Source organism: Pan troglodytes, chromosome 7 (assembly GCF_028858775.2).
Source record: "Pan troglodytes isolate AG18354 chromosome 7, NHGRI_mPanTro3-v2.0_pri, whole genome shotgun sequence".
Classification (NCBI taxonomy): domain Eukaryota; kingdom Metazoa; phylum Chordata; class Mammalia; order Primates; family Hominidae; genus Pan; species Pan troglodytes.
The window spans coordinates 88,519,277-88,532,290 of NC_072405.2; the positions used below are offsets into that span (position 1 = coordinate 88,519,277).

At 41.9% G+C, this 13,014-nt stretch overlaps 1 protein-coding gene across 1 annotated transcript in view; it reads right to left on the minus strand.

Moving 5' to 3' along the window:
- Positions 1-8,357: 8,357 nt before the first annotated feature.
- Positions 8,358-13,014, minus strand: part of TPD52 (tumor protein D52) — a 289,903-nt gene continuing 285,246 nt past the window's right edge. The window contains exon 5 of the transcript XR_010159618.1: positions 8,358-8,494. The gene's annotated coding sequence lies outside the window, so the exon portion shown is untranslated. The remainder of the gene's footprint in view (positions 8,495-13,014) is intronic.

Sequence of the window (13,014 nt, forward strand, 5' to 3'; positions counted from 1 at the left end):
AGGTAGACAGAAGTTTTTTAGACTAGATACAAAGAACACTAACCAAAAAAAAAAAAAAAAAATTATGCCAGACTGCAGTAAAATTAAAAATGGAATGGCCAGGTGCAGTGGCTCATGGCCAGATATGGTGGCTCACCCCTATAATTCCAGCACTTTGGGAGGCCAAGGCGGGAGGATAGCTTGAGGCCAGGAATTCCAGACCAGCCTTGGCAACATAGCAAAACTGCATCTCTACAAAAAATTTAAAAATTAGCAGAGTGTGATGGTGCACACCTGTAGCCCCAGCTACTCAGGAGGCTGAGGCGAGAGGATCACTTGAGCTCAGGAGTTCGAGACTGCAGAGAGCAATGATGGCTCCATTGTCTTCCAGCCTGGGTGACAGAGGGAGATGCCATCTCAAAAAATATACATATATGTATATAAATGTAAAAAATTTGTTCATTAAAAAGCACCATTAAGAAAATGAACAGACAAACCACAGAGTAGGAAAGGTAATTGAATACATAAACCTAATTTTTAAATTATATCTAGAATATATAATGAGCACAGTGGCTCACACCTCTAATCCCAGCTCTTTGGGAGGCCAAGGCAGGAAGACTGCTTGAGGGCAGGAGTTCAACACCAGCCTGGGCAACATAACGAGATCCTGTCTCTATTTAAAAAACAACAACAAAAAAACCCAGATATATAATAAAGTCCTATGCATTACCAATAAAAAGGCAAACAACACTTTAAAAAATGGACAAAAGACTTGAATAGACACTTCACAAAATAAGAAATATGATTGACCAAGAAAGCAGTGTAAAAGTGCACAGCAATATTATCAGGGAGTTGCAAATTAAAACTTCCATGATACACCATTTCACACCCCTAGAATGGCTAAACCGTAAAAGACTGACAACACTACCTGTGGTCAAAGATGTAGAATACTTGAAATTCTCATACATTCTAGTAGGAATGCAAAATGTTACAACCACTTTGGAGAACTGTTTGGAATTTTCTTATGATGGTAGACTTAACACTGATACTATGAACTAGCGATTTCACTCTTAGGTATTGAAATGAAAACATATGCCCCACTCCAGAGAGCCTTATTTATAGTAGACAAATATTAATCAATCAAAATGTCTATCACCAGGAGATAAACATAAGAATGGATAAATTGTGATACATTCATGCGATGGAATATTACTCACAAAAGAGCGAATTACTCATACACATGCCAATGTGGCTGAATCTCAAAAACATCATGTTAAGGGAAAGACTACATACCATCCGATTCCATTTATATGAAATCCAAGAACAGGCAAAACTAATCTACAGCGATAGAATTCAGAAAGCCAGTTGTTTTGTTGGGGATGGGAAATGGGGAAGGCTAAAAAGGAGCACAAGGGAACCTTCTGGAATAATGGAAATGTTCTGTATCTTATTTTGGATCATGGTCACATTAATGTACATAACTGTCAAAAATTGAGTGGCCAGGTGCAATATAATTGTCATCAAATAGAGTGGCCGGGTGCAGTGGCTCATGCCAATAATCCCAGCACTTCGGGAGGTCGAGGCTGGTCAGGAGTTCGAGACCAACCTGGCCAACAAGGTGAAACCCTACCTCTACTAAAAACACAAAAATTAGCCAGTCATAGTGGCACGTGCCTGTAATCCCAGCTACTTGGGAGGCTGAAGCAAGCGAATCACTGGAACCCGGGAGGGAGGCAGAGGTTGCAGTGTGCCAAGATCGTGCCACTGCATTCTGGCCTGGACGGCAGAGCAAGACTCTGTCTCAAAAAAAAAAAAAATTCATCAAATTGAGCATCGAAGATCTGTAAATGACAATATATGTTAATTATGCCTTAATAGAATGTATGCACACAAAAGACCAGGTGACTCTATCTCTGCTCTCACAAAGTTTGCAATAGAGTTGAGGATAAAAGATATTGCCCCATTGAGATTAATAGGGAAACTAAATTATAAGGTATTTGTGGAGTCTCATTCGTTCAAACAGCATGTGGCATGGACACACAACAAAATGTCTCCCGTGAAGCCTGTAAACTTCATAATTGGGATGAGGCTTTTAATGCATAAAGAACCTCTTTTGGCCTGCCTTCCTACCACTTCCAGTGGAGTTACCAGGCAGCTGTGAAAGGGGCTGTTCTCTGGCAAAACAGCCCTGGGTTACTAAGTTCTTCCTCCTTGCCTCATTCACCTTCACTGTTTATTGTTTTGTCTTGTGTATCTGCTGCTGCCAGCCCAAGGCAGGCCCTTGTCCTCTCTGCAGTACCCCCCCAGGGACTAGGCCTCACTCATCACTCTGTAATGTTTTCATTACTGATCCTAGAGCCGCCACAATATGACTCATAAAACAGCAACCCTCCCCAACACTCACATTCTTGATCCTGAAGCCAGAAAGCAAAAATCCAAATTATTTTTTTCCTCTCTGTTTTCTTTTTATGTTCGCTTTCTGTATCTGTATCCTAGGGCCATCATGCTTTTTAATTTGTGATGTTCCAATTGATAGTGACATTGGCCGAAACTTAAAAACCAGTCAACAGAAACCATTCCTGGCTCCCTGGGACAATGGATGGAGGGAAGTGTCCTGACACAGTTCAGAAAAACTCAGTGGGGTGCATGGAGGGAGAAGCCAAGAACAAGTCCTTTATGTGGGGCATTGTTTCCATTTCTAAACCATTCTATCGTGTGTCCTCTTTTCACTCACAAATGGAATATTGTTCCCTTTCTTTCTGCCAACAGACCCAAAGAGGAGTAGAGAGGGGAGTTTAAGGAGTAGAGCAGGAAAAGGGTATACAAAATGGCTTGGGTTTTTTTGAGTTAAACTCATAGAAACAGAGGGAAAAAGTCCCGTTCAGTTACATTGTTCCTCCCTCATTTAGAACAGATTAAGTAGCACGGAGCAGATGGAGATAGTTTGCAAGGGATGAACTAACACAGTTCCCCCTACCCTTTTGCTTCTGGGCTTCCCGCTCAGTAAAAACGCAGTACATGTGATTAAAGGTAGAGAATAACCTAATTGACAATCCTCTGGAAACATCACTCAGTGTTTGCACAGGTGCTATTGCCATTTTACCCCTAATTCCTTAAAATCAGTGGGGCCTTCCCACTTGGAGATGAAATTCCCTTCTTGCCTTCCATATTGCAGTCTTTTAGAGAGGGAATCCTTCCAGCTTCTTAGCCATCTGACTTCCAAAACGTCCACATCCTATTCATGTTTCAGCATCTGGATCAAGTATCACCTTGTTCACAAATCCCCTGAGCAACTCTCTTTTCCACATCCCTTGGAAGTTCTCTTGCTTCCCTTTATCACTGTACCTGTGCTCTTCTCTCTTATAGCACTCAGCATTTTTCACTTTGTCAGTCTCCTTTTCTTCCTGCAATTCTTAGCTGAAGAGTTCAGCTGACTTACTAGAAAAATAATTGTCATCTCCTCTAGCAGACTGCCTAGAGAAGCAGTGTGATTTCATCACACTTTATGTGTACTTCCATAAAGCAATGATTTCCTGTATTGTAGACACTCATTAGCTCCCCTGTCTCTTGGCTCCAGGAAGGCAGGAATGATGTCTCTACCTGTTTGATTACCCAGTATGAACCCTTACATATCATATACAACATGTATCACATACACATGTTCTTTGAATTTAGCTATGTTGAGGTCACTGTGGATCTTCTTTGTATTTTTATTATTAGTTATGGAAGTGGAGAAGTCAGAAACAATTCTGCAATGAGTACACGAGTGAAAAAGTATAAAGAAAGTAGCAGTGGACAACTCTTTTGAGCAATTTGATTATTAAAAAACAAATAGAGGCTGGGCGCAATAGCTCACACCTGTAAACCCAACACTTTGTGAGACTAAGGTAGATGGATCCCTTGAACCCAGAAGTCTGAGACCAGCCTGGGCAATATGGCAAAACCCTATCTCTACTAAAAATACAAAAAAAAAAAAAAAAAAAAGAGCCGGGTGTGGTGGCATGCGCCTGTAGTCCTGGCTACTGAGGAGGCTGAGGTGGGAAGATTGAGCCTGGGAGGCAGAGGTTGCAGTAAGTCGAGATGGCACCACTGCACTCCGGCCTGGGCGACAGAGCCAGACCTTGTCTCAAAAAAAAAAGTTTGAGACCAACCTGAGCAACATAGCAAGACCTCATCTCTACTAAAAATAGAATAGCTACGCATAGTGGCATATGCCTCTAGTCCCATCTACTTGGGAGGTTGAGGCAGGAGGATTGCTTGAGCCTGGGAGATGGAGGCTGCAGTAAGCCACGATGGTGCCACTGCACTCCAACCTGGGCAACAGAGAGAGAGAGAGAGAGAGATCCTGTCTCAAAAAAAAAAAAAAAAAAAAAAAAAGACACAGTGAAAGATATCTTTCCTCCCATTTAGCTAAGTCTGGGTGCTACCACATGCCAAGTAACTTGCCCTTGATGCTGTTGACAGATCAGTACATGCCCTCACTGTGAGCATATACTAGAAGGGACAGATATTAAGCAAATGCCAATTATTTAATAAACTTGATAAAGACTACAAATAAAAAGTTTCAATGCTAAGAGAGCATATAAGAGACGTAGCAGAGGGATCAGAGAAATTCTCTCCGAGGAATTAAAGGATACTAAGGAATTACCTAGGCTAGGTGTTGGGAGGAGCCTTCCAAGTAGACAGAAGTATATGCTGAAGGCCCTGAAGCAGTAGAAAATGGGGCATTTGAGAAACTGGGAGGATGGCAGGGTGGGTGGCACAGCACAACAAGGGGAATAACACAGCAGGGTGAGCATAGAGAGGTGGGTAGACCTGACCTCAGGGAGCACTTTGTAAGTCATGTTAAGGAGTTTGGTTTTTATTGTAAGAGCAAAAAAATACAATTGATTTTTTTAAAAAAAGGTTTTTTTTGAGATGGGGTCTCACTATGTTGCTCAGGCTGGTCTCAAACTCCTGAGCTCAAGCAATCAATCTGCCTGCCTTGTGCCCCCAAAGTGCTGGGATTACAGGTATGAGCCACTGCGCCTGGCCAGCCACTGATGGTTTTAAACAGATTAGATTTGCGCTTCGAAAAGATACCCTGCTTGTAGAGTAGAGAGTGGATTGTTGGATGGGGAGGGGTGGGGTGCCATCGTCAAGATCAGATGCTGGGAGACTAGTTGGAATATTGCAGAAATTGAGAATGAAGGTGAATGTGGCTTGGTGTGGCATTGGAGATGGAGAGAAGAAGATGGATTTGGAGAGCTTTAGGGGGAAGGACGGACAGGACCAGATCATGAACATGATATGGGAGTGGAGGGAGAAGCTGAGTCACCAAAGGGCAACTGAGTGAACAGGATGCTGTTGACTAAAACAGAAACATAGAAGAGAACCTCCTTCTCCAGCCAGGAAGTGCATAACAACCAGTGTGAAAATCTCCCACCAGTTCCAGCCCTCACCACACAGTGAGAACACAGCCCCCTTAGGCAGCAACACTCTAAGTAGCTTGGTCCGTTGTAATGAAAAGATCAGGCGGTTTTGGCTCATACACGTGCACTCGTGTGCTATCTGACAGGGTTTTAGTCTTTCCTTCCGTCTTTCCCTGGCTCATATCTCAGTCTGACAACAGGAACAAACAGAACTTTGTGATTTGATTTTTTTTTTTTTTTGAGCTCCCAACAAGCCTTTTTACATAATCTTCAACAATAACTGGCCTTTGAGTGTCTGGGCACAGGCTGTACGCTGTGCTGGGAGACACTGATCTTCCGCGGTGAGACGGAAAGATAAGCATTGAGCCTATAGATGAAGCATTAGGCAGCTATCACAGTGCTGGCAACGCATTTGCCCTTCTGCTTCTCTGTTCCCCATCAAAAGTGCCCAACCTCCGGATTTGCCTGGGCTATCTTAATCCCACTTCACCTACTGCAGCTGTTTATTCTTGGCGATGGGCTTACACCTAACACAGCATAGAAGAGACACACCACCGAATTCTGTTTTCTTTACGAGGACAAGGCAGGGATTCAAAATTCAAAAGCAGCAGCAGCTCGGATTCTAGTTCTAAGGAGGATGTTTTCCTGCTGCATGAAGTCAGACGGTAGACACTTCGCCAGCCCCACCTAAGAAATCGGCACATTCCTCAACCCCATGCATGAGGCTGCAGGAAGTTCGTGCAGGGTCCTCTGGGTGCCCCAAACCAACACTTGGCCATAGAATTCCTAGGGCAGATTGCAGAGAAGAATCCGATGACCTGTTTTCTAGTCTTAGTTCTGGCACTAATTGGCCAAGTGACCTTGTACAAGTGACTCACCTCATCTTTCCAAAAATGGAATGGAATGGAGTAGAATGTCTCATCTCACAGTGCAGTTTAGCCTTCATTATCTTGGCAGAGTCAAAATTACATCCAGATTGATAAGCTGCTGTTGAGGGTCTTGTTTTTTGAATCATCTTTTGCTTTCCAACTGAATTTCCTAAACAGAGGATTTACTACTATTTTCATCATGCAGAGTTTATGAAGAGTGAGATGAAAAGGCAGGAAAGGCATAATACCCGAGTGATAAAATAATCTATACAACAAACCCCCATGATGCACGTTTACCCCTATGTAACAAACCTGCACAGCGTGCACAAGTTCCCCTGAACTTAAAATAAAAGTTTTTAAAAAGTGTTTAAAAAGGCAGCAATGTGGCTGGGCACAGTGGCTCATGCCTGTAATCCCAGCACTTTGGGAGGCCAAGGCGGGCGGATCACAAGCTCAGGAGTTCGAGACCAGCCTGGCCAATATGGTGAAACCCCCGTCTCCACTAATAATACAAAAATTAGCCGGGCATGGTGGCACATGCCTGTAGTTCCAAGTACTTGGGAGACTGAGGCAGAAGAATCGCTTGAACCTGGGAGGCGGAGGTTGCAGTGAGCCGAGATCACACCACTGCACTCCAGCCTGGCAACACAGCGAGACTGTGTCTCAAAAAAAAAAAAAAAAAAAAAAAAGGCAGGAATGTCTGCTTATAGTTTATTCCGTCTCTCTTAATAGGGTCAGGGCCCATGGGGCTGTCTTGTTTACCACAGTACAATGTCTGCCACACAGTAGGCACTCAGTAAGTACTTGCTGAATGGAAAAGTGAATGTTCAGGAACAGATTGTCCTATATGGAGAATAGGAGGCTCTCCTCCCATAAGGGCAAGGTGAGGCCTTAATGAAAACTGAAATTTCAACAAGGAGAGGAAAATTCTTTAATTTCATGGAGAGCCTACATTCCTGGACCACAAAGAAACAATTCTAGTTGCAGAACAGGAAGCACTGTCTTGGTACAGAGCTACATGAGCCTCAAACTGTAGCCTAAAGCAAACAATGTGTTGCAATTATGTGAAACCTTCACGAACATCAGTTTTTCTGGTTAAAGTAGTACTAATATTGTTTTCATACTAAAGCAAAAATATATATGTTATGAAGAAGAATGCAAAGTTAGCATGGCTTTGAAAAGTAAGAAGTGAGACAGGGCGCCGTGGCTCATGCTTAGAATCTCAGCACTTTGGGAGGCCGAGGAGGGTGGGTCACTTGAGGTCAGGAGTTCGAGACCAGCCTAGCAAACATGGCAAAACCCCGTTTCTACTAAAAACACACACACACACACAAATTAGCTGGGCATGGTGGCGCATGCCTGTAATCCCAGCTACTCGGTAAGCTGAGGCACGAGAATCGCTTGAATCCAGGAGGCGGGAGTTGCAGTGAGCCGGGATCATGCCACTGCACTCCAGCCTGGGTAACAGAATGAGACTGTCTCAAAAAAAAAAAAAAAAAAGAAGTGATACTTACAGATTTTGTGGAGTAGCACAGTGGAGACAACACTGGGCCACTAGAGAGGACAGGCGTCTACTCTAGTGAGTACGCCATCTGACTTTGGAAAAGTTACTTTACCTGTGGCCTCAGTTTCCTTACTTGTGAGAAGGGGATCCGACTAAGTGGTCTCTAATACCTCTTCTAATCTTAGAAGGCTCTGATGCTTATTCCCCAGGAAATGACAAAAACCATTCTTATCAAGTTGTAGCTTCTGACATATTTTGTCATTGCTCTGACCTCCTCTCTGGCCTTAGCAGTGACGTTACTAACTACAGAGGAAGGTAGGAAATCTCTAACAGCAGATCCTGTAAGATACTGCATTTTCCATTTCCCCCCCTCCCTCTCCTGCCCTCTTCCCTCTCTCTCTCTTTGTCTGTGATACTATATATAACATATAAAATATATTATATTATGAAAATATATGTAGAAATAAATGCTTCCAATGAACCCAACTAACTCTGGTTACCAGTTTGCCTGAAACCCCTTTTCTCCCCTCATGGGCATAGTTCTGGGAATATCTGTCTGCCCTCCTTGCCTCTCCTTCCACACTGTTCACTCACCATTTGATTGCTTTCCGTCTGTCTTGCACTCTTACCACTCTGCAGAAGGTCTTCACTTCCTTTTGCTAAATGCAAACAGTCCAATCCTGTGACTTCTGGTGCATTCCTCATTCTCCAACTTCTCCCAGCAATCATCTCTATACAGCACATATGAATTAGGCATGGCATATGTATTTGTGGAATTGAATTTCTGAATGTATTATTTTATACTTAGTGTTACTGTAAAGTAACCATACTCCTCTTACTGGAAAGCTTTCTCTTCAGGAGAAATAACCCCCTTTAGCCAAATTGCACTTAGGATAAAGCAAAAATAGCTGAAACATAGCAAAACTGCTTCCTCCTCTACCAAAGAAAAACCCTCTAAGGATGATGAACTTCCACAAATTCAGCTAATAGCTTCTTTGTGTCTCAGTATCTGTCTCCCCCTGACCAATCCTAACCACACTTCAAGGCCTACCTTAAGTATCTTTTTTTTTTTTTTTTTTTTTTTTTTTTTTAATGAGATAGGGTCTTGTTTTGTTGTCCAGGCTGGAGTGCAGTGGCGCAATTGTGGCTCACTGCAGCCTCAACTTCCTGGGCTCAAGCAATTCTCCTATCTCACCCTCCCTAGTAGCTGGGACATAGGTACACTCCACCATACCTGGCTAATCTTTTTTCTTTTTCTTTCTTTCTTTCTTTCTTTCTTTCTTTCTTTCTTTCTTTCTTTCTTTCTTTCTTTCTTTCTTTCTCTTTCTCTCTCTCTCTCTCTTTCTTTCTTTCTTTCTTTCTTGCTTCCTTCCTTCCTTCTTTGGTAGAGACGGGGGTCTCACTGTATTGCTCAGGCTGATCTCAAACTCTGGGCTCAAGCAATCCACCTGCCTCAGCCTCCCAAAGTGCTGGTGTTACAGGTGTGATCAGCACACCTATAATTGGAATTCTTTTTTTTTATTATTTTTTATTTTTGAGACGGAGTTTCGCTCTTGTTGCCCACACTGGAGTGCAATGGCGCAATCTCAGCTCACCGCAACCTCTGCCTCCCGGGTTCAAGTGATTCTCCTACCTCAGCCTCCCGAGTAGCCAGGATTATGGGCATGCACCACCATGCCCTGCTAATTTTTTTGTGTTTTTTGTAGAGACGGTGTTTCTCCATGTTGGTCGGGCTGGTCTGGAACTCCCGACCTCAGGTGATCTGCCCGCCTTGGCCTCCCAAAGTGCTGGGATTACAGACGTAAGCCACTGCGCCTGGTCTCTGTAATTGGAATTCTTGACCACTGCTATTGGAAATATTGTCTCCATGCACTCTGAGAGCTAAATGTTCTTATGACTCTTTTTTGCGCATATCTCTCATAGAGAATTATAGATATTTACAATCCTACTCAAAAACAAACTCCTTGAAGGGCAATCTCCTTACTTTCTTTTTTATATGCACCAAAGCACCTAGTAGATGTCTATTAAATATTTGCTGAATGGCTGATGACCATGGTTTCCACAAGATGTTTTCAGTGTCGGACTCTGGCAAAAATGTAATCATTGTTTTTCTAGAGGACTCTCTACTGTCATAACAAATTTAGTCTCATAGGTCTTTTTGAGTAACCTGATTGACTTTGAAGAAGGCCATTGAGAACAATTACAGATCTGTCATGAAGGGCTGGTATTGTCCCCAACTATCAGAATTTATTTGTCCTAAAACATTCATCCATTCCACAAATATTTGTTAGGCATCACTATGTACCAAGCACTATTCTAAACCCTGGAGATACTGCAGTGAATTTTAAAAAGTAGTGAAGAAAAAAAAAAAAACAAAACCCTGCCCTCATGGAACTTACATTCCAGGGGTGGGGGGATATAGACAATAAGCAAAGTAAACAAGAATATGATATAATATGATAGGTCATAAATGCTGTGGAGATAACTAAAACAGACAAGGGGATGGGGATTGTGAGAAAGGGGTTGCAACTTTAAATTCGGTGGTCTCAGTAGGAACCCTTGAGAAGGTGCATTTGAGGAAATGAAGGAGCCAGGCTAAGTGGGAGGGGGAAGGATCATTCCAGGCAGCAGACCTAGTGAAGGCAAAGGCCCTGAGGGCAGTGGGCTGAGGGGATTTCAGGAAAAACGAGGCCAGTATGGCTGGAAGGAGATTGCTGGAGAAAATACTATGAATGAAGTTTAGGAGCTAAGGGAGTGGTATACAGGGCAGATTGGGCAGAGCCTTTTCGGCCATTCTAGGGACTTTGGTGTTCATCCTCAATTAGATGGAGCATTTCGATCCAACAAATGACACAATTTGGCTTTGGTTTTTAAATGATCACTCTGGCTTCTGTTTTGAGAATGTCTATCAGGGAACAGAGTTACAAACAAGGAGACTGCTTTGCAAGCTACTACAGTAATTCAGGTGAGAGGTGATGAGGGGTTGGGCTAAGGTGATGGAAGTAGAGATGGTGAGAAACAGTTGAATGCTGAGTCCATGTTAAAGGTAGATCCAAAGGATTTACGAAGATATCAGAAATGGGGTATACATGAAAGAGAGGAGCCAAAGGTGATTTCCAAAATGTTTGGCCGAAGCAACTGGCCAGAGTCGGGACAGAAGTCTGTGGAAAGTGGGAGGTGAAGGGGATCAGAAGTTTATTTTGGAGATACTAAGTTTTGCAACACTGTCTGGACATCCTACTGGAGTCGATGTTAAGTAAAGGGTTTTCTGTGTGTGTGTGTGTGTGTGTGTGTGTCTGGAATTCTGGAAAAGTTCAGGCTACAAATCCAAATCACTTAAGGAGTGAGTGTAGATAAGAGAAGATAATATGTGTGAAGGACTGATTACCAGGTACTCCAACTTTAAGATACAGGGAAAATGAGCAGTGAAAACATGCTTGCATGTTTTCAATCATTTTCTACATTATATTCTCCAAAGGTAAAATGCAGAAGCTCCACTAGGGCCCCTCTAATGGGTTCCTTCTGCACGAAGCCAACAGCTTCTGTAACTGGCTGTGCGATCGCTACGTTTTTATAAAAAGTCACCTCAGAACTGGCTACTAAAATTGTCTGTTGGGCTTATGGGCCTTATATTGGAATCACGCCTCCTCTCTTTTGCTTTTGGTAAAAAATTTGAGAGTAATGGAGAGGGGGCATTACTTGATCTCTTCAGTAATATTTCCCAGAGCCAGGCAGTTCTGTCATGCCCAACTGCAAGATGCATACTTGAACACCAAGATATGTACTTATCTTATCCTGGCAATTAAGACACTGTTCACTTTTGTTTAGAAAGATAGAAACCAATGCAATGATCTTTGGCTAGATTCTTCACAGAATACATGGAAATCTTGAGCTCTAAAGTCAGCAAAACCAGAAATTCTCTTATTTCAAATGAGGCCTTTTAAAATGTATTTTTTCATGTATTTATGCTTGACTCTTGAGGTCTTAACATCATGAACACTTTTAAAATATGAAAATTATATTAAATAAAAGTTTTGAGCTTTTGTCTGACTGCCCCCAAGTCCAGCCCCACCACACATTGAGAGGAGAGAGAGGTGGGAAGCAAATAGTAGTCCTTTAGGTAGCTCATTTGAGGAACGAACACTATTATCTGGAAAGAAATCATGGGAAATGTAGATTTTCTTTTTTGAAAAAAAATAGGGCAATTTGATACCATGGGTTAAGTGCTTCCTAATTTTCTTTTTCACATACCTCATCTTTGTATTATTATCCTATTATACCTCTCAGAATTGCTGAAACCTCTAAACAAAGAGGTAGAAAGTACACAGCTACAAAAGACTCCAAATCCTTTTTCTATGTCAGAACACAATACCAGCCTCTAGTCCAATTACACAGGACTATGCCTTCTTCTCTTTGAGTTGCAGAAAGAACACACTCATGTTTCTTAGCTTGTACTTATGTTCATCAGGCAGCTCTAAATGCATTTGAAGCCACTTACTAATAATAAATGAGATGCAGACCCCTGACTCAATTTCTAGATTGATACTTTGAAAACTTTGAATCTTTACTGAAAAGGGGGTAAAAAGAATTCCAAATTTCTGACATGTCACTGATACTCAAATTCTCAAAACATATTCCATAAATTTGTAGATACCTAAAGATTTCTGTGCATTCAGACCTTGGAACAAACAAGCCAGTTCAGCAAATGGAATCTCATTCCTTTGGGAAGTCATATGGGAGGGGCACCTGCTTTAGAAAAACACAGACTGGGTTTGAAGACTAATTCCATCATTTTCATTACTTGTGTGTCCAAGGGCAAGTTACCTTATCACTTTAAGCTTTTAGCTTCCTTGTCTAGAAAAAGAAGATAATAAATGCCTTCCTCATTGGATTGTTGTGAATATTAACTGAGATAACTTAGGTAAGCACCTAGAACAGCGCTAGTGCTCAATAAATGTGATATCCCTAAATAGCAATGCAGAGAAATAGACTCAACCATAGTTACTGAAGAAAGGAGATATTTTGAATGTGTTTTGAAATAGACATCAAATAATACAGGGAAAGCACACAGTTCTTTTTTTCAAGTGATTTTATATTGTGATATGCATCATCCTTTCTTAAAGCAAGGAAAGTCTTGGCACTGTCAAATCTATTAATGTAGCTTTATAATTATTACTCCAGGGAAAGATAAGAGCTTTTAAAATTTTTTAATGAGAGCTCAGATTTTAGAAATTTCCAGGATTTTGCAAAT